This window comes from Acinonyx jubatus, chromosome F2, assembly GCF_027475565.1.
Source record: "Acinonyx jubatus isolate Ajub_Pintada_27869175 chromosome F2, VMU_Ajub_asm_v1.0, whole genome shotgun sequence".
In the NCBI taxonomy this organism is placed as follows: Eukaryota; Metazoa; Chordata; class Mammalia; order Carnivora; family Felidae; genus Acinonyx; species Acinonyx jubatus.
Window position 1 is genome coordinate 29,430,505 of NC_069394.1, and position 21,321 is coordinate 29,451,825.

The window sequence follows — 21,321 nt, forward strand, 5'->3', positions numbered from 1 at the left end:
TCCTTTCATGGAATGAGAAGGATCCTATGCACAATTTTTTTTTCAAAAACAACTTCACAGGTAGATATTGTAATATTGTGTAAATATCCCATGAGTTTTGATGAACTTGTTAAGATCCTTATACAGTATACTCATCACCATAAGTTGATCAAATATTGACAATACTCCTCTGAATGAATGCATTGCTCATTGCTGTATAGTCCATCCAGTGACATAATCATAGAAGACAAATATGAAATGGATCACTAGAATTGAATCTCCAAAGGATGTATCTCAGAATTTTCCTTTTATTCCTTTGCATGCTAAGCATTTATGCCTGGAATTAAAGTCATGCTTAAGGAGAGGGTTAAAAGAACAACTTGAGAGAGAACCAATACTTATTGAGCACTCACTATGAGTCAGGTATAGCTCTTTATAAATATCTGATTTGATCTTCACAAAATTCTTATAGATTATAATTTTTATTTTATGGTTGAGGAACCATGTAGTTTCCTCTACATAAGAAAAATTAAGTTGAAAAGTTGCGTTTAATTAAATCTTGGTCTTCATGTCAAAACCACCTCTATTTAAAATATTTCAATTCATTCACTCAACAGCCAACATTTAAAAGATTTGCTTTGTGGAGAGTGTTGTATTAAGACTACACCTATACTGATCATTCTCTATCATCCTGTCCTGAGCAAAGAACTGTTCTTGCTAAAATCCCAGAGGCTCAAGATGACACTTTTACAGATTTGAACTGACTTAACTTTTTTGGACTTCAGAAGGATCTTCATTGCTTGATCTCCTTGAGATAGAGTCGAGTACAGGAAGGAAAGGTAAATGTAATTGCTTTGAAAATTTTAATTCTGTGACTTGAAGCCACCAACATACCAAACTTGCCTGGCTCATTTCAATGAACCAGACCTCCAGCTGGGCTACATCCCTGTGCAAACTTTGCACAAAATAAACAATCCTTTATAGATTGAAGAGTGGCCCTAACAGTCGACTGACATCCCGAAAGCAGCTGTGCTGGTCCAGGATGAATCCATGACATAGTTCTAAATAGAGAGACCTACAAGCCAACCAGAAAGATGCTGAGAATGTGTCTCACAATGCCACGAAAAAAAAAATTCTAATCTTCCCCTGATTTCATCTACAATGAAATCAAAGACTGGATTTCTGGAAACATCTGGGTGACTATGTAGATTTTTGCAGTTTTTCCTCAATATTTGGTAACATTTAGACACAGCCTAAGGTTCCTAGACTCAAGCCATTCCCTACTGTTAAAAACACTTTTTTTCTCCTCCCCCCATAAAAATGGTCTCATTGTTCTTTATTTAGTCTAACAGAAGGATCCATGTACCAGCATTGCCTTAGCTTGGCTTGGCTTCAATTATACAAACTAACCACAGTCAGTTGGATGGCAACTGCCGTAGCAGTGTGCCTGCCCTCTCCAAATTCATGAGTGGAGTTTTTCCACCCACAATGTCAGGTACAGGATATGAATCGAGGATCAAAATTCTCTAGTGCAAATGGGGGGAAATTCCAATGAAATAATACTGCTTCTAAGATTAAGATATACCGACCTGCTCCCCCATACACAATAATAATAAAAACTACCAGGTTTTTAATTGATTAATAGATATGATCCTGGCACCATACTAACATCCTTACATATAATCTCATTTAACACTTTACCTTCTAAGGAGGGCAATACAGAATTCATCCATAATTTATCAAATTCTTAAATACTCAGTGATGTTTCTCCCTTACTTTTTTTCAAAATCACAGTTTGTTTTAATTCACTTGAGCTGTTGGTCCTCTCCTGTTTGCGGTCCCTGAGGGCTGTCAACTCCCTGCTGCCATGCAATACCAATTACATATTTTCAGACCACTAATCTCTCTCCACCCCACCAGCTTTCCTGCTTCTGACCACAGAGTGACAACATCAGCTGCACCATGCCACGGAAAACAGGACTCAACATTTCAGGAGAAATAGCTCAGCTAAGAGAGTTTCCTGAGTTGTGAAAAAGCCTCTTAACACTTCAATATTGCATTAACCTCAGTCTTCACCTGCTTTTCTTTGGGTCACGGGGATCATTAGCCAAGTGAACATCTTCCATCCAACCACAAACAGGAACAGGATGATTGCTTTGGGCCCAGGTAGATCTTCTCAGCCTGCCAACAAGGTGGTACACCTCAGGGGTCAAAGTAGCAGAGTGGGAACCCTGTTTGCATGACAGTCAGAAAACCAAGATATTGTGTGACCCTGAGCTAGTGTTTAACCTTTGGCTCTGCCCTAAGCCCAGTCAGAGGTGCCTTTTAAAAACAATTAGATAGGGGACCTGGGTGGCTCTGTCAGTTAAGCGTCCGACTTCGGCTCAGGTCATGATCTCATGGTTCCTGGGTTCAAGCTCTGTGTCAGGCTCTGTGCTGACAGCTTAGTGCCTCGAGCCTGTTTCGGATTCTGTGTCTCCCTCTTTCCCTGCTCCTTCCCTGCTTGTGCACTCTCTCTCTCTCTTCCTCCCTCAAAAATAAATAACAAACATTAAAAAAAATTTTTTTAATACCAATTGCATAACTCCTAGCCAAATATAAAAGAAAATACTTCCAAAAATAAGAACTGGTCATCATCTGTTTCTGTTAATGATTCAGTCATATAGTTTGTAACCATATTCAAACACAACATCTATGGAACCCTATCAAGTCCGAGGGTTCTTTCCTGGCTCAAAAAAGATATCTCTGACAAGACTGAGGAAATGTTTTATCTTAGAATTCTGACTGCACAATCCCTTTAAAAACATCATATCATTAAGCATAGGTACAATATTCTCTTAATTTTTCCAGTGTTCTTCTTAATAATTAATGAACACCATTGTCATTCTCTGAGACTTTGATCCAGATCTTGTGAGGACTCTAAAGTTTAAATAGGGCTTAAAGGTTTGTAAGTTCATTACAGTATGATTATTTTATTACATTTCATTTTCCCCTCTTTTTCCTTTAATCTAAAATGCATTTTCTTCTCAAGTAATATTTTCTCCTATTTTTCTGGATCTTAATGCCAGAGTGAACACAGAATGAGTTTTCTGGTGACATCTCACAAACCACTGAATTTATCCATCTTTCATATATTTCTGTATCTAGACCTTCCACAAAAATATAGGAAAGTTGTACTTTACTCTTTGTTAGATAGAACTATTTTCAAGGATTCTTTTTTTTTTTTTTTCAAGGATTCTTAATCTGTTTTCAGAAGATGAACCAGTTTTATTAAAAGTCTTGTGGGGTGTTAAGAAAGTAAGTGAAGGGAATTAAGCTTAAAGTATCAAAATAAATCATTATGAACTTTATTTGTATTTAAAATGGGGAAGTGATATCATAGGGTGCATTAAGATTCAGCCACAACCACATGGCACTGCAGCATGCCATGAATAAAAATTATGTTAATGATCTAAAGCTCCCATATATTGTGCTACAGAATGCTTGATACTGGATTAAACTGCATGAAGACCTTGCAGGGTAAACCATTCCAGAAGCAGACAGTGCTTCTGACTCCAGTAAATGTTGAACACAGCACCAGAATGACAATAGTTGTTGGCCGTTTGTTCAGAGAGGAACTTAAACTGGAACGAAACTAAGGTATAAATATATTTTGTCATGGAGCAAAGAAAGGACTTTTGATAACAGATCAAATAATTTATCCAAATCCAGAGTTAACATCTTAGTTATACTTTCACTGTCAGTATTTTTTCTGAGTGCAAGAAAAATAGATAGGAGAAAAGGAGATGAGTCTGCTTACTTCTTCTGGAGAATGTTCCATTCTTTCATTTTGGAGAGAAATGGCACTTCTTTCTGCTTTGCGGATATATATGATAAGCTGATAACAGAAAAGCATACAAATGGGTGTATTTTCCTCTGCTTTCTGCTTTTGAAAATCTTATACTTAACCTTATTAAAATGAGAAAAATAAAAATAACATATTATTGCTCCAAATAAGAGTCTGCCCAGAGTCACAAGGAATTTCCACTTACTACCAAGAACTGGTGGATAGATCTTTTCCTTCTACCCTTTCCCAAGGCCAATACAAATGTCACCAGCCAAAATTTCTCTGTATTTCAGCCCAGAATAGAAGATGAAAGCTTTGGGGCTTAGTAGATTTTTTAAAATAACTAAAAACAGCAAAGATGATTACCTTTTTATAATAATGTGTTTGGCAGGATAACATGTGTGTGTCCTCCCTAGAGCCCCTCCTCAAGCAAAATATCAGTCTTTTGTACCCCGGCCTCCAGAGATTTTGGCAAGGTCGAGAAGCAGAGAGGAAATGATACTTTGAGGTTCAGGAAGTCTAGGAAGAAGGGAGAGGTGGTACAATTTAATAAGCTGAAGAGCCTGAAAAGGGAAGGAGATCTGTGAGCCATCTGAGCAGTATCCACATATGTTCTGTGACAGCAACCTCAGAAGGTGGCAAGACTCTAGAAGGGAATGGTTGCATCATCTGTCTAAGGAGCCAGGATTGTAGACACTGAGATTCCTAGGTCATAAAAGATAATGCTTTGTACCCAAGGATAACAGATAAACAGCAGAGTTCCAGACCTGAAGTGGTAATGTAAACTGGATTAATGTTGTAATAGCAGTTCAATTATGGTAGACTATTGACTGATATCCAAACATGCTTCCCCAGTGCTTTAACACCAAGTAAAATCATAAAGTTTTGGAGGATAAGGAAAGCCAGCCATAATGACCAAGAAGTTTGGATTCTCACTATTGATGTGAAAATATTTTAATGTGAGATATTAGTATAAATGTGTTTATTGATTTTACTTTGATGAGAGGCAAATTTTCTTTTTTTTCTTCTATAATTTGTTAGTATCAGGATCCAACAAGGCTCATGGTGGATTTTTTAATACCAATGCAAATTTTCTTGATAGATTAGATATCAATATGACAAAATACCAGATACCAAAGTATGTATTCTTGCAAGTCAGAAAACCTTATTTCATTCCCTGCTTCTGCCTTGGGTATGTCCTCTGACCTTGAATAAGTCACTGAAATACGCTCAGCTTCAGGTTCCTCCTTTAAGATGAGAATAAATGTAGCCGTCAGGCTTACCTCATAAAATCAGTAATGTGTGTTGTAGTGGTACCAATGGTAAGCGTTGATGCTATTGTTGTTTGTTTTGCTATGGTATGTTTTGAAAATGGTACAGTTGCTCTAATAAGATCCACCAATGACTGCTGCCAATACGGCAATTGGCAGACGTTATAATTCCTCCAGCTGGTAAATGTAAATAAATGTTGTAGATATATAAATATGCTTTTATGCATTTGTACATGCTTTGATAAATTTATTAAACAATAGCTATATATAAGCTTAGAGATTATATTTCTAAAAGCAGTACAATTATAAAGAGCTCTTTAAAAATCCATTTATTGGGGCGCCTGGGTGGCTCAGTCGGTTGAGCGTCCAACTTTGGCGCAGGTCATGATCTCGCTGCTTGTGAGTTGAGCCCAGCGTCAGGCTCTGTGCTGACAGCTCAGAGCCTGGAGCCTGCTTCGGATTCTGTGTCTCCCCCTCTGCCCCTCTCATGCTCTCTCTCTCTCTCTCTCAAAAATAAATAAACATTCAAAAAATTAAAAAAAATAAATAAATAAAAATCCATTTATTAAATTAATGAACTGACTAAGAAGGTGTCCTGATTTGTTTTTGGTCATATGAGTAATATTTAAATATGAGTAGACTGTATTTTAAATGATATCCCAATAACTAAATGTTGGTGGCAAACTGATTTGAAATAGAGCATGGTGTCTTAACCAAGCAATATTTTTGCTTTAAGTCAGGGAAACAAGAGCTGCAGAACCAGGAAATGTGGAAGGAGCATGGAAAATATTTAATCAACAGTTATCCCTCTACAGGAAAATCACTAGTGTCCATAAAATGAAGCAGATGACAGTGTTGCTCTGCTTCTTAGTATTATGGGAGGAGGTACTCAACATGTAATTTCTTTCAATTTGAAGAAGGGAATGTACATATGCTGAAATCTGGGGGGTAGTGAGGAGGAAGCAAAGGAGGAGCATACTCTACACTGTTCATTCCAAAGATGAATGACATCTAGGAATGTTACTTTTATAAATTATGTATATAAAGGGGAAATGAATGAAACTATTAAACTGTACCTATGAGATTTACCAGACTATAAATTGATATTTTCTTTATCATAATCAGATTATTGTGGAAATGAGACAATTCAGTAAGTGGTTCCTCTCCAGTTTAAGCACTGCCCAACCAGTAAGTCAGCTACCACTTAACAGTAATCTAGAAATCTGTGTATCAGTGTAGCAGGGAGATACTTCCATGATCTTTGAAGTTCTTATTTCTCTAAAAAGAGTGACTCAGCAAAAATTACTTAGTATTCAATGGCCATTCTAATTAAAATCCACAAGTAACTTTTCTTCCTTATTTACTTGTTCTGTTGAATGAAAGGGCCCTTTTGTACAACCACATATTTTTGAGAGACATATGAGCCACAGCACGTTAATGTTTACATATTATATATTTCCTCTCCTCTCAAGGTTCAGATCTTGGCTTCAACACTTTCCACCCAAAAGAATAACTATGTTGAGGCTGAACTAAGATTGACCACACCTCAAAGAATAGAGATGAGGGGCAAAAATTAGCAAACAGTTAAATAGAGGTCTTTTCTCACATTATCTTTGTTTAACCTTGATAAAGTCACTCTGGTAGAAGAGTTGCTCTTTTTAAGTTGAAATAAAGATATGGGATTAAATTATCTATGAAAATCCTACTTCTTGATTTTCTGCTCAAAGTGAGGATGAAAGGAAGCATGGAGGTAAAAATAAATCCATTTAAACACAGCACTGATAAAAAGACAGCCAGAAGGAAAAGACGTTTCAACATAAGAGATACAGGGTTCACCTTCAGGGTCAACTTGTATGTCCTCCAAGTCAACAACATAGAGGTAAAAAACAGGGCCACAGAACAGTGATAGATCAGGGTTTTTCTGTCTTGGTCCAACAATTGCAGTGGAGAACACTTGGCCCCTGGTGAAATCTCCCCAGCAAATTCAGCAAGACCCCAAATCATGCTTTCATTTTTTTTCTTGTCCATCCTGTACTCTCTTATTTCCTCTTCTCCTGATTCAGTAGCTTCTATTGTCCCTTCTAAGAGTAAAATCCTCTACTTTGTTTCCTTTTTTGTGGTATTACATTTGTTATTTTTGTCACCAACCTCTATTTCCTCATTGTCTATCAATAGCAACCAAATTTTTATTTTGTGGGAATTCCTTCTCATCCCTTGTCAGTCCTTGTTGCTTATGTAGGATTGTCCCAGTCCTGATATATATTAGCTAATCATGTATATAGCCTATCACACTGGTTACAATGACCCATTCAGGAATGGACCTGTAACCCATTCAAGGTAAATGAGTCATGAAAAGATGCTTGTTCTATCTTCTATGGCAGCAATCATCAGAAGCTGTGTCTCAGCCCCTGGATGGTTTGGCATATAAGTCTGACTGCCACTGCTGTTTTGTTACTCTATAACAGGCCTGCTAGGTCTGAAGTCCTACTCTGCCACCTAACTGTGGTCTTGGACAAGTTGCTTAACCTCCTTGAGCCTTTTTTTCCTTGCCACAGTAGGTTGTTATTAAGAATTAAATCAGAAAAAAAAAGAATTAAATCAGTTAATTTCTATAAAGTACTTAAAAATAGTTCTAGGCATGTCATAAGTATTACATAAGTGTTTAAGCAAAATATTCCTTTCATCACTCAGATTCTAACTTTTTTTCCAAAGAAAGGGATTCTTCTTTTTCTTAATGTTTATTTTTGAGAGACACAGAGAGAGCACGCACGCACACATGCACAAGTGGGGGAGGGGCAGAGAGAGAAAGAAGGAGACACAATCTGAAGCAGACTCCAGGCTCTGAACTGTCACCACTGAGCCCCACACGGGGCTCAAACCCAAGAGCCGTAAGATCGTGACCTGAGCCAAAGTCATACACTTAACCCACTGAGCCACCCAGGAGCTCCCATCACTCAGATTTTAAACCTTCTGGTTGTCTTTGACTCTTCCTCTTCTGTATCTGCCATTCACTGAAAATTCTATTTCTTCTGCAACACCATCTTCTTTTTTTTCCCCAATTTGTGTACTCTACTAGGCTAGGTCATTATCTTTATACTTGCACACTCTATTGTTTACCTCATCCATACTTTCTAATGAACACTTATGAAATTTCCTGTTCCAGTATCCCTTTCCCTTCTCTAGGAACTGGCTGGCCTTCCCACTCTTTCCAAATGTTTCCTTAGGAGCTGCCTCCTCAATACAGCATGAGTCATACCTACTAGCCCCAGCCATGGCTTATTGATCAGCAAGTGGTCAACACTGTCTTTTGTCTGGGGTGTTAGACTTGTAGATCAATAAGAAGATGACATAATTTCCCTCCAGGAGCTAAAGTTGTACAGTGTAAAACTGCTGGGGTAGCCAAGTTTTCTGCCATGTAGAAAAAGTTAATTGTTTCTTTTTTCCTTTGACATTCTTGTAAACTTTAATATGTAATGTGCTAGGCCATATATTCAGTCATTGTGATAGGAAGTATCCAGTCACCTACATATACCTCTTACATATACCTCTTCTTGAGGACCAACTCATGCTTCCTTTCTGCAAACTGGCTTAATTTAATCACATCCACTGTTTTGTTTTGTTTTTTTTTCAACGTTTATTTATTTTTGGGACAGAGAGAGACAGAGCATGAACGGGGGAGGGGCAGAGAGAGAGGGAGACACAGAATCGGAAACAGGCTCCAGGCTCCGACGCGGGGCTCGAACTCATGGACCGCGAGATCGTGACCTGGCTGAAGTCGGACGCTTAACCGACTGCGCCACCCAGGCGCCCCACACATCCACTGTTTTTAAACTGTAGGTACTCATTAGCCTGGGGCTGGTCCATAACGCTGAAGAATTAACTGCTGTGTATTAACAAAATAGACTCTACCTCAGAAGCCTGGATCTTTCAGTGTTTAGTCAGTCCCATATAGCCACTTGAGAGCACTATGGGACAGTATAGGATTCCTTCAACAACATTTTGCATTGGGTCTTATTTTCTCCACTTTACAGATATGGACGGATGCTCCGTTAAACAACTGATCCAGGTCAGGAAACTAGTTATAGTAGTAAGAGAATAGATGTAAAGGAATCAAAACAGATGTAAAGGAATATCAAGTAAGGAATAAATAAAAGAGAGAGTTGAGCAACAGCAAGAAGCCTTGTGGCCCCTAGGGTGGGTGAGAAGGGGAGGCGTGGTCTTCCTAGAGCCCAGAATCCAGTGTCACCCAATGAAAGCTGGAAGAACAGAAGGCTTACCAGACCTGCCAAGAGTCTGTACCACAGAGGGCAGACCTGTTTGGTGGCAGCTAGAGCAAATGAGGGTGTTGCTGGAGTTCCATCCGCAGCTGACCAAGAAAGGGACAGCTACTCTAGCTTCCGCCTTCCTTCTGCTCTCCAACCTACCTGAAGCTAGTTGGCAAAGAAGTCTGGGAAATGTAGTTTCTTGCTGTATAACACAGAAAAAGAAAAAGGCAGAATAATCTGAGAGCAAACAGGGAAACAACCAGCACACACTCCCCTATTTAAAAGACTGAAACCAAACTGAGGTTTGTACTCTGCAGGGGCGGAGGGGTGGGGGGAGGGGGAGGGGCGGGTGGCAGACAAAATTCAAAATTTCAGAACTACAGAATGAGAGTCCTGACTCTATTAACACTGAGATACTTGCTACTGTGGCTTAAAATCTAGGCACACCATTTGTTCTCCTTATTAGACAGGATAGCAGAAAGTGACTCCAATTTAAAACATTTTTCAGAACTCTGTTCACAGCCTCTATTTACTTTACTTTTATCATTGTCATTGCCATAAGGACAGATACTAACTTAAATTGATGTTACGTAATAGGGATTTTATTATATGGAAATAAGTAAGCAAGTCCCTTTTTTTATCTTTAGAGTATCTTCCTAGAAGACAAAGGAGACTGAAAAGCCAGATATCAGGAAGTGCAGAAACTGGGATAGAGATCATAGGGGTTAGAATGAGAGTCATGCAGAATCTCAGGCAGCTGTAGCAGCAAAAGTCCAGGGGTTGTCAGTCTAAATATATACCTTTCAACTGACTCAGCTATTCTCTGTATTCTTCTTGTTCTCTATTTCTCTTCCTGATACCCTCTGGTTTATTCTTTTTATATTTGGCAGTGCAAAGTCCTAAGAGAAGTAATCTAATGGGCACAACTAATAACCTTTCATCCTTTTAGGAACAGAACTTTTGGATAACATCACATCATGGGCTGCTGTTCATGGTATGGATTGGCTAACCTTGGTTCAGTTGCCTATTGAGTCTTATCACCTGGGGGCAACCAATCATATGCCACAGGGTTGCATGTTACACAGCACGGTTGCCTGAAACTACCTTCTCAGAGGACAGTTTTCCTTAGAAGAGCTATGGTTATAGCTGTTCATCAAACATCATAAAGGAAAATATATCATTTTACTATAATAGTCTATCTTGACCAAAAATGCTTGACAATATTATGTTAATTTATCCTGTCTGCACCCTGAGAGACTGGTCAGTCTTGCTTGCCTTATCAAAGAAGTAGAATTGTCACACAGACAGGACTTGCACTCAGCACTCCAGGACACAAATATCTTTCTAATCTAGACCAACCAGATTCCAGCCACGGTGGCACTGGCTACTTTGAAAAGCAGAGATCCTCTGTATTGCACCTAAAAAAAAAATCTATCCATACTGGGAAATTAGATCTCTCTTTACAACTATCAACTTGAGCTAGCCATTGTTTCTGTGTGAGTGCAGAATAAACCTGGCTATTCTAAATGGGTGACCTAAGAAATCCATTATAGATGAGCCAAGATTGGATTAGAAAATAAATATGAACAAAATCATCAGAGTTAATGCTACAAAATGGCCTAAGTTCATTTGCACTAGAAGTGCCACTTGTGCTGAATTATTTATAATGCTGCATGATGTGGTAAATATAATGCAGTGTTTAGGTAGTATTCAGTTCAGTTGGTTGCTGGTTTTAAGCCACTGGATCTTCAAAACTGTGATGCCTTTAAATCCGAGCCAAGAGATAGGATGCGACCACAATATATCCTGTAAAGTTTATATAATTCACCTCCTTCTGTTGTCCAGTCTCCCACCTTTCAACACTGAGATAATGAAGAATAGAAGTAGCCACAGTATAAGGCCAGACAGGGGTCCATTCACTTGATTTTATATAATACAACAGGTAAAAGAAAGTTCTCCTCTACATCCACTACTGTGTCCAAAAGCTGTGGTTAAACTTGACAATAGCCTTCACCTTACAGTGGGTAATAGGGATGACCCAGCAAGACCAGTATTTAGCCTACACTCCAGAAAATAATTATCATGGCTGTGATTATCATGGCTAATTCATGGCTGTGATGTTTTTAAAATATTTTAAGGATCATTGCCAACATGTATACTGACATTCAGCTTGTAGTTGCCATGGTTTCTACACAGTGATTTAGGTATTAAGCAAATAATGTCTACCAGATCAAATGTAGGTAAACACCTATGCTGCCATCTGATTAAATAGATAATAAATGGAATCTGTTTTTGAAGATGGGGGCTCCTTGAAAGGATGTATTAAAGGGCTCTTTCTTAGAAGAGCATCCAACTGGAAACTCTGAATTCATCCAGTCCAAATAAATGAAACTTGTGCCTAAAAATGTTTTTTATTATTTTAATGGTATATCATGTGGTGAGTTTTTCTTCCTCCACAGTATTCTATTTGACAGCAAGGCAATAAAAACAGACATTTTTTTTGTTTTTGTTTTTGTTTTGCAAATGAAAATGATTCAAGTGTTTACTTATTCTTTATGCATAGTCCTAATCAAATGATATATTCTTAGCACTACCCTGATACTTCAAATTTCAACAGACATTTTACATTATTGTTTTTGTCCTGCAAGCATATTGTTTTGAACCAAGCATCTTTTAGAGTGACTTTTCCATCTTGTTACACATCTCTGCATCAGCAGCTGAGTCAGATGCTTCAAAATAGTACTGCTATCTATTCAATAAACAAGTAGTAAGACTTTACTGTTTCCTAGACTCTGCACTCCTCCTCTTCTGTTATATCTTGACCCCAATATGCACACTTAGCCAACCACATTTTCTAGGACAAATCTAGACTTTAGGTAAATGGGCTTTATGCATCCCCATTCACCATTTTTTGACTTGATATCATTATTCTTCCTGCTAGACAAGCCCTTACATTCTTCTCACATGTTAGGTCCTAGGCTACTAATGCACTCAGAAATCTTAGGGACCGAAACCTTTCTTCCATTGTTTTAGTCTTCTACTGTCCTCTTTGAACAGGATATCTTGCCCTTGTACCAAGGTGTGGGGCCTGTTTTCAGCTATGGTTGCTTCACACTCCTTATTCCTCTAGTTGAAGAATTAGCATTAGACTCCTCCTGTCTCATTCCCATGATGGCAGACTGCTGCCCTAGCTACTATCTTCTATAGAGTAATTCACTCACTGACATCCATGTTCCACTTGCTGAACTGGAGTTATCCTTCTGCCTGTAGATGGATCTCTTTCTATCACAGAAAATTCCTATCACAGTGGGAGAAACCATTTCCAAGTCCTCGACCATTTCTACCTGGCCTGTCCACTGTAATTCACTATTCACAGTTAGGTGTGCCTAATATAAGGAAGTAAACAAGAATGTCAAGGTATTTGACCATTAGTAGGAGTGAGAATCTGTAGTTTATCAAGAAAAGAATGTGTGAAGTTGGATCCAACCACCTATAATTTCCATCTGACCTCCTGATAATTCAGAGATGGCATAAGTATGTGAACTAGTTGAGGCATCTATATCCTTCTTCCAAATCATTGAACTCCCTTGAAGTAAGAAGTAATACTGTAGAGTGGAAATAACAGTGACATAAACAGAGAATCTATGATCTGGACATCTATTTGCCATCTACTATTAATCTCACCTTGAGCAGTCTCTCTTAACATAGCCTAGCTGTTTCTCCTAGGAAATGTGGGAATAATAATATTCATTAGCACTGAACCTTTAAGACTTGACTTTGGTAAGTTAGAAGAGCAAAAAGATAACAGAGAATTTGTCCCAGCTTGGCTGGTTGAGGTGAATAATTGAGGCTTTCTCTCCATTTGAGCTATTCTCCAGGATTCATGTGTAAAAACATGTCCATGAATAAACGGGCTGTTTTCCAGCATATACTGTACCCATTCACTATAAAAAGTCAGAATCCAGTGCTTCTACTGATATCAAATTTCATGCTGTCTATTGAAAAGTACATGTGGAGAATGAGGATACACGGCCCCATGTGACTATGTCACTAGAGTTCACCTATATTCTGCCTGTGATGAATGGGGTGAAGCAGGGTGCTGTAGGAACACAGAAGAGGGCATCTAATCAGATCTCTGACATCCAGGAAGACTTCCCAGTCAAGATGATGTCCAACTGTCTTTCTGAGGTGCAGCCTGACTCCTCAGAGCTCTCTCTGCATGATCACTGGGTTCAGAACAGAGAAAAGTCACATTCTGGCCACATGAATCACAGTGAGGAACTCCAACCCTGTAATGCAGCACACATGCCTGCCCTGTTCCCATCGCTGTTTCACCACTGTGGTACATCACTGGGCACCTATGGGGCCAGTCTGGCCATATTTATACATCCTAAAGTGAAAACACAAATTCTAAAAATGTTTATAAGTAGGGCAGTTTTACTAAACTTTCTGTGGAGAAACAAAGAGCATTACATGACACAGTAAAGGTTCTCTTCCTTAAAAACCTCTATAAGTAGCCCTCTTGCCCCAAAGTTCTAGCTTCTGTGGTAGCTGCTTCACCTTTTGCTCTCTATAGCTCTATTTAACATCTGTCTTTTTAAGTGTGTCTCTATATCTATTTCTCTGTTGTCTCACTACCTCTATCTCATATTTCTTGGTGTGCATTCTTTTCTTTTCTTTTCTTTTCTTTTCTTTTCTTTTCTTTTCTTTTCTTATTGAGACAATTGTCATATAACATTGTGTAAGCTTAACGTGTTGATTTCATACATTTATATATTGCAATAAGATTACCACCCTAGCATTAGGTAACACCTCTATTATGTCATTATTTCTTTCTTTGTGGTGAGAACATTTATGGCTTAGTCTCTTAGCAACTTTGACATTTGTGATACAGTACTGTTGACTATAATCACTACGCTGTGCATTAGATCTTCAGAACTTACTTACCTACAAGTTGCAAATTTGTACTCTTAGATGGCATCTTACTTATTCCATCCCCCAGACCTTGGTAACTGCCATTCTCATCTTTCTATGAGTCCAGCTTTTTTAGATTTCACATATGAGTGAGATCATACAGTATTTGTCTTACTCTGACTTGTCTCACTTAGCATAATGCCCTCAAGGTCCATCCATGCTGTTGCAAATGGCAGTGTTTTATTATTTCTCATGACTAAATAATATTCCTCTGTGTGTGTGTGTGTGTGTGTGTGTGTGTGTGTGTGTGTGTCACATCCTTATCCATTCACTCACTGATGGACATATGTTCTTTTGTTTAAGTGTCTCTACCTCACTCTGTTGTGTGCCTCTCAATGTCCCTGTGTTATATGTGTATTTGTATGTGTATATGTCTTTCGCTCTTGGTTTCTCCCTTTCCCTCTATCTCCTCTATCATCTCCTTAACTTGTCCATATGCTTCTTTCTCCATCCAGACTATTTGAGACTCTAGGCACTATATCCCAAATCCTCTGTTCTCCCTATGGGTCTATCCATCTTTTTTAGTATATGAAGCAATCCTTAACTTCTTTCACTTGCCATAACCATCTCTCTCACTCACCTAGGAAATAAGAACTATTATCTTTGGTATCCACATTGCATAGAAGATTGGAGATGAAAAATGGTAAATGCTTATAATTTAACATCTTTTTTTTTTCTCCACCAGCTTCATTTCATGACTTGCTCCTTTTCACTCTCGTTATGGGCTACACAGAATTTCTTGCAGTTTCCCAAACTTCTGCTTCTTCAGAAGGCCTTGTCCATCTTGTCTGTCTTACTTCTCCCTCCTCTTCCCTGGATAACTCTCACTCTTATTCATTTAAAAAAATTATTAATGTTTATTTATTTTTGAGAGAGAGAGAGACAGAGCATGAGTGGGGAAGGGGCAGAGAGAGAGAGAGAGAGCCTGACACAGGGCTTGAACTCACAAACTGTGAAATCATGACCTGGGCTGAAGTTGGATGCTTAACCAGGCTGAGTCACCCAAGCACTACACTCTCATTCTTATTCTAAGGATTGTGTCACCCACCCAGAAAGTATGCCACTCCCTTCACTGTGAAATTAGATGTCCCTCAGTGTTTCAGAAGGCCCCTGTGCTTACTATTATGGCACTCATCACTCTGATCAGGAAATATTAACAGGCTTAAATGTCTTCTCTATAAGACATGACTCCTAGAGTATATGAACACACAGGTATCTTCGATATCTGGCTCATAGACAGTGCTGTATAATGTTTGTCCAATGACTACTGAAAATCTATACAATAAGCAGTAATCCATGCCAATCTATCTTTGAAAGAGTCAACGTTAAACTGAAAATAAAAAGACCAACGTGCAATTACCTATAAGCCTCTCCATGTTTCTCAAATCACCTTAGCAAAGAGAAAAGACAAGAGTTGCAAGAAAGGAGAAAGAACAGACCAGGTCCAGTGGCAAAAATCACAAAACAGGTCTTGCACAATTGCAAACTGAAAACATCATGGCTGCATAGAGCCAGTTTTAAATGAGTCACATAATTTGAAAAGACCATTTGTATAAGGGAGGCAGTAACTTTGGCCAACAATTCTTTTTGCCACTGATTTAAGAATCTTGGAATAAGTAGTTTCAAGGGAAAGGCTTAAAGTAAAGGAAAATGATCCAAATCATAATCAAATGAAAATGCTACAGAGGAGGTTGTTGGGTAGAATTCTTGCAAAGCCCTGAATTTAACCATATGGGATTCTCTTCTAAGTATCACCCTTGTCAATCTTTGGGAATGAAGGATTTCCTTCTTAATACTAAACTACATTTCATCACAAAGATGGACCCCAACCTCCTTTATTTACTTATTCCCCTTCACCACAGACAGTTTGCCACGTTCCATATGCAAAAATTAAGAAAGTCAATGATTATAGCTTTTCTCTGGCATGGTCAACTCAGCTACAAATATAAGAAATAAGTAACAGTTAAAATCTGTTCTCTTCTCCCAGTGAACTAGGTTATCTTACTAAATACTCTCAGTGGGGGTATCACAGCTAACTGTTTCACAATGTAATATAACAAAGGGATTAAAAGGGGGCAGTTTTATGATGTGTGAATGACGTGCTTAAATCATTTTATAAACAAATGCCCTGTAATAGAGGCACAACTATTTAACTGTACATTTAAATAATACCACTCTAGGCATTGTTTAAATCTCACTTACCTGGGTTGTACTAGCTTATTGATTACCCAAACATTTACAGAATTTCTCTAAGTGTCAGGGACTGAATGAAGTTTCTGCTATGGAGTTGAGGATGTGAGTGAAATTTAGGGGACTATATACCAAGATGAATAATATTTGGCTTCTAGCCTGGAGGATTACATAGTTAAATAAGGAGAGAGACTTGTAAACTTGCAGCTCAGGAAGAAGGACGACAATGGCTCTTCTGGGTGCATTCTACAGATGAAACCTTAACCTTCAAGTTTATTAAGACAGGGTTGTCTTTCATATGTCCCAGTCTATAAACAATTGGCCAGACACTAATCTTCTCTATCAAATCACCCAAGAGATTAAAGTCAGTAGTAGTAGTAGTATTGTTTTTAGGAGAAAAGGAAAGCAATTACTTGTGTTTATTCATACATTCATTCAAATAACATTTAGTGAGTAGGGAATAGAAATTAAGAACTGTGCTCAGCATGGAGACCAGTGTCAAAGTTTACAACATGATAGAAAGACATGTATAAGTTGAACATCACCTTACAGTGTGGTAAGGGCTATGGTGAAGGATATGTCAAGGGCATCGAGGGCTAGAGGGAGGAGTTACTGGGCCTAGCTAGAGGCATCAAGGAGAACTTTACAGAAGAATTAATACCCAAGACAGCCTATGAAGGTAACAAGTGGCTGTCATCTTGTCTTAATCTTTAATTTTGGAAGAGAAATAGCCTTCTCTTAACATTATTTAAGTGACTTGTTAATTTCCCTCATTTATCTCCTTCCTCTGTAATCTTTTCTTCAGTTGGCTATTTCTACCAAGCCTCACAGATCTGCCCTATCTTGATGTGGGGAGAGGAAGGTTGGTAAAAACAAGTTTAACTTGATGCCACCATCTAGCTATCATCTATTTTCTTTCATTTGATTACCCTTCTTACATCAGAACTAAAAATTTATCATTTTTATTTCCTTTCCATTCTCTATTTTTTTGGTTTGTGGATAATAATAATAACTACCAATATACCAGGGTTGGGGGGTAGATTGTAATCTTCCATATTCAAGTTATTGTGTATGAATCATAATTTTGGCTTTACCATTGAGGCTCAAAGAACTTCAGAAATTACAAAACTGCTAAGAGGCAGAACCAAGATTCAGATTGATATCTGCTTGGCTGCAAAGCTTTCCTACACCAGCCTGCTGCTTTTATCACATTCGTGATTATTGACAAATTCAGAGGTCTTCTTTATTCCTCATAATCCTTGTCTTCAGTCGCATTTGATATTCTGACTTTCCTCTTTGTGCAGGGCATCTATTTTTGCCAGTCCGAAATCTGTTCCCCTTAAATTTTGAAATAGTACCCAGTATTCCTTTTGGAGAACCATGTATCCTTCTCATTCCTAATGGTTTGAAGTGGGGCTTGTCTCACTCAACCCCAGAGATACAGGTAAAAATATGACATACAAGAAAGCAAATGTAGAAATCCCAAAAAGTGTATGGATATGCTAATATTCTTGCTTATTTTAGGTAGCCCACCTCTACATAACCTTATTTCTTCTACGGAAAGCCCCCATGCACCAGTTTTAAAAACTGAACTTGATGAAAATGACAACCAGCTTACGTGATTTGCTGAAATCCCTGTCCTCCTCCCACTACACTATGATGATCTAGTACTTGGCTGGTGTTCTCCCAACTCAGGCTGTTAGCTCCCAATTTACATGGCCAGCAGCCACCCCAGAAATGAGTCACAAGCTGGCCAGCCTACTCTCTGCAAAGATTTTGGGTTCTCTCATTTTCCTCTTGCCTTGTTCTTATTCTCTATTTGGTCCTACTGTCTACCAGACTCCTGGCCCTTTAGATTTTAATATATGAAGAATAAATTCTATTTCTAAAGCCTGAAAGTAAGAGACCTTAGAATTCTCCAAAGACTGTTTTGTTGTTGGTGGTGGTGGTGGTAGTGGTTTGTTTTTGTTTTTGTTTATCAACTAATTCTGCCCAGTCTTGGATACTTTAGAGCACTTACCAGCTCAAGATCCAGACTTTAAAAACCCAAACTTAGCATTAATCCATTTGGCTCAAATCTAGGCTGCTTGATTCTGGTACCTCAGAAGAGGAGGATCAGCTGGTTGGTTGAATTCACATCTGTCTCTCCCATTTATGAGTAATAATCTCAGGGACAAGGACCAGGTCTGGTTAATCTTTGAATTCCCCAGCTTCTAACACCATGCTTCATACATGGTAGTTACTCTGTAAACTTTTGCTAAATTAAGCTGACTGGACCTAGTATGGCTCAGGAGTATAACCTTAGAATATCAGTTTTTAAGTGTTCCAGGCACTTTCCTTCTAACCTGGAATGACTCAAGATTTCCCTTACATATAAATCAGAGATGCTGATTGGAACTGTCTATGAAAGCCTATAACATTTTAATATCCTCAAGTAAATCCTATAAAATGCATTTTATGACTATTATGTAGCAGTGAAAACCCCAAAGGAAAGGATTTTCATTTGTCATGGATTCTGAGCTTAATTTCAAAGGGTTTTTTTTTTTAATAAATGGTTTCAGAAAAATAAAGTTCTAGAGTTTGGAGAAAATTGGTTTTCACTCAGATTTGATTTAACAAAACCCTAGAAATGAGAACAATATGATATTAGACAAGATTTAATTTAGTTTTCCAATGAAGAAAGCAGGATTTTTCTTGCACATATTTCTAGTCTTCTGCTACTTTGTTATATCATAGAAATTTTTTTGTTATCTACATGACAAAAATAAGGAACAAAAATACATGGCCATAGGAATTCTAGCTGAATCCACTACTATGAGATGAATATGGTGAATATGTCAGATGGGGCTGTACTTTTGTTTCTTTGGAAGCATGAAATCATGAAATAATCCCCAAAGTGTCTATATTTTGGCCACAGCAACTTCTTACTTGACATGTCTCCATATTGAACCTCATCAAGATAAAAAAGCAAAAGTGAACTATTAGGACCTCATCAAGATAAAAGGCTTCTGTACAACAAAGAAAACAATCAACAAAACTAAAAGACAACCGACTGAATGGGAGAAGATGTTTGCAAATGACATTATCAGATAAAGGGTTAGTATCCAAAATCTATAAAAAAAAACCTTATCAAACTCAACACCCAAAAAACAAATAATCTAGTGAAGAAATGAGCAGAAGACATGGATAGACATTTTTCCAAAGAAGACATCCAGATGGCTAACAGACACATGAAAAGGTGCTCAACATCACTCATCATCAGGGAAGAAAATCATAGAAAGATTTCTATTTGAAGCTACTGCCAGGTAGAATAATATGTCAGTGAAATGATAGTTTTCACTGGTGCATGGTATCACAATAATAAGGAGAGACTCTATTGGAAGATAATACTAGAGCTTGAGGGACTATTAACAACTTCCTTGTTTTCCCCTCCTGAATGAGATGTTCAAAAAATGAACAAAATGTTCATTGAGATAAACAAAAGAATGAAGCAGATAGGGACCAAAACAGGGCTCTTAGAGAACATGTGGCAACGATGGACTTACTGATTCTGAGCCCCTAGAATTAAGTAAGTGCGCTCACCTACTCATTGCAAATAAAAAGCAAGTTTGGGACTTTTACCACTATGCTTTCCTCATGATCTACTAGTGCAGATTCTCTGTAGGCAGGCAGACCCCAAAGGTTCAAGGGGGGTGGGAGGGGACTAACTTGTCAGGTCCTCCTATAAAACTCACTAAGCTCTAAATCACTCTGCATCTCCTAGGAAACAGAGGGTAAAGGGACTGAGAGGGAAAAAAAATTCCCCATAAGGACAAGAGGAGTGGGAAATAAGGGCACTTCCTACTCCTACCAGCACCTCAAAATGATGTATAATTGATGCATTATTAATGCATGTATTCTACAGAGCAGTGTTTGGGGGAGCATAGGGGAGAGAGAATTTCTGTGGAGATGAGTTCTCTAAGAACTGTATTAAATTTTTTTTTCTAGCAATGGCTAGAAAGTGTTGGCTTTGAAAGCGTTCTTTATAATTGTACCTGTGAACACACAAAAAAATGTCTTTTAACTTCCCCACAGAAACTTTTTCTCACAATTCTTGATGTTCAAAACTATGCTTTTATCCCAATGTTCTTTCCCTTAGGATATATTATTTGATCTGTTACACTTGTCTACAGATTTCAATTCTTAAGAACATTTCCCATTAAATATGATAGTAGCCCTGCTTACTGGCTAATTCATCATAAATTGTATTTCTGGCACATAATACTAACCAGCTATGGAGTAAAAGATCTACAAAAGGTCTTGGATACTTATGCCTATGAGGAAAACTGAGAAGAAATGTTCACAGGTGGGAGGTGAGCCAGGAAGGACACTTTTCTGGAATCCAACAGAGAAGATTCAAGAAATTTCAAGAGGACTCAAGACTCAAGAAGTGGTCAAGATGTTGATGTTGAATTGATCAAGAAAAATCAGAACTGAAATGTATATTTTCCCCTGGCAACTAAGAAGTTACTCTGTAGCCCAATGAGAGTAGTGTTAGCAGAATAGAGGGATTAAAGCAATTTATAGAGGTTTAAGGAATGAAGGAGCTATGGGAATGGAAACCACACTATTATTGAATGTAGATTTAGTTTTGAAAAGAAGAAGAAAGTACAAGATCTTACAGGAAAGTTTAGGTTAAGGGAAAATCAATGTTCTTTCATAAATTGCTACCAATAAATAAACATATACTGAAAACCTATAGTAATTATTAAAATATATTCTGCATAATGGCATGCAATAAACTACTAATTTCTGTGTTCTCAATTATTAGACTATA

General features: G+C 38.0%; 1 protein-coding gene across 2 annotated transcripts in view; it reads right to left on the minus strand.

The window, feature by feature from the left end:
* The window catches only part of EMC2 (ER membrane protein complex subunit 2), a 451,211-nt gene that overhangs the window by 206,835 nt on the left and 223,055 nt on the right, over nucleotides 1–21,321 (minus strand). For both annotated transcript variants that reach the window (XR_008292581.1, XR_008292580.1), the window contains exon 14: nucleotides 3,779–3,856. The gene's annotated coding sequence lies outside the window, so the exon portion shown is untranslated. The remainder of the gene's footprint in view (nucleotides 1–3,778; nucleotides 3,857–21,321) is intronic.